This window comes from Fukomys damarensis, unplaced genomic scaffold (assembly GCF_012274545.1).
Source record: "Fukomys damarensis isolate Sample0158 unplaced genomic scaffold, DMR_v1.0_HiC HiC_scaffold_39, whole genome shotgun sequence".
NCBI classification, from domain to species: Eukaryota; Metazoa; Chordata; class Mammalia; order Rodentia; family Bathyergidae; genus Fukomys; species Fukomys damarensis.
In genome coordinates, this window is record NW_022900951.1 from 98,363,168 (window position 1) to 98,364,903 (window position 1,736).

Consider the following 1,736-nt stretch of genomic DNA (forward strand, 5'->3'; position numbering starts at 1 on the left):
AAAAAAAAAAAAAAAAAAAAAAAAAAACCAAACCCACACATCTTCTTTATCCAGACTCCAGTTGATGGCAATTGAGTTGTTTTCAAGCCTTAGCTACTACAACCTATGCCTTTATAAATGTGGGAGTGCATATATCACTGTGGTACGATTCTTTGAGAAAGTAACAGAGCTAAGAAATAACCTACAATGTGGGAAAATATATTTCACAGCTCTTCCACAGACAAAGGTCTATTACTTACAATATATAAATAACTTTAAAAATTCAGACACCCCAAATTTAAAGACCCAATTCAAATAAATATATGAAAAAATGTTCAATATCACTGGTCATTTGAGAGATGCAGATGAAAACAATGCTGAGATTTCACCTTACCCCCAAAAGAATGGCTGCTATCAACAAATCAACCAATAACAAATGTTTGGTGGGAATGCAGACTGGTGCAATCGCTGTGGAAATCAATATGGAGATACCTCAAGAAACTAGGATTAGAGATCCCATTTGACCCAGCTACTCTTCTAATGGACATACTTTTCTTACACATGACTTTAGGGAAAAAGGACTTAGTCTTTTGCCATTTTAAAAAGTATTTTATTAGTTATAGATTTTTTCTTATATGCTGTTTATCAGTTCCATTATATTTCTAGTTTCTTTTCTATTATGAAGGGATATTGCATTTTTAGAAATAATTTATTTATATGATCGTGTGATTTTTCTCATTATTTTCCTGTTATTTGTTACATTAGTTGATTTCCTGATTTCATGCACCAGTCTGATATTTTTTTTATTTCTCTGAAAAGCAGATGAGAATAATTCTTGATCATTGGCACTAAGAAGGAAATGTTAAATAATAAATACTTGTAGGTAAAAACACCTCTTTAACTGTGAATGTAGTATTTTCCTTTTCTCTCTATATATATGTGCAGTAAAGCCTTGATTTGACAACATAATTCATTCTGGAAACATGCTTGCAATCTAAAGCAATTGTACATCAAAGCAGATTTCTGCATAATAAATAATAGAAATGAAATGACTGGTTCCAAGAGCCAAAAATATTTATATAAAATGATTATAATACTGTAATATAATACAAAAATACTAAAAAATACAAAATATAAATATAATTTAATTAATATGCACTTACCTTTGAAAACCTTCCTGCTAGCATGAGGTGAAGGAGATAAGAGTGAGGGGAGTGTTATTATCTAGGACAACTTTTGTTTACCGGAATTACTGCTATCTATTTGCTCAATGGAATCTTTTTCTTGTCATGCAACTTCGGCAAGGAACCTGTTCAGTGATACTTGCTTTTGCCTCCTTTCGAAGACTTCATGGCAATGTGACATTGCATTGTCATTGAACAAATTCACTACCTGCAATGGAACAACCTTATTTGAGTGATGATTTTTTAATAAAATTTTGCATTGTTTTCCATATTTTACACATCTCTCTAATCGCATTTGAAGTGAGGAGTTTCTCTACCATTTTCTCCTCCTTGTCTGCAGATGAGATTGGTTCCATAACCTCTTGCTGTTGGGAGATGATCTCTCTCTCACACACACACATACACACGGTGGGGGGGGGCTTTGGCTCAGTTGTGATCCTGTAATGTTCAGTGTCCTGCACTACTCTTAATGCAACACTTTGCTTGCTTATAAAATTAAAATTTAGGAATTTAGAAATTTTTGGTCCTCTTGAGAAACACTTGGAGAATAAGTTACTCAGAATTCAAGGATAT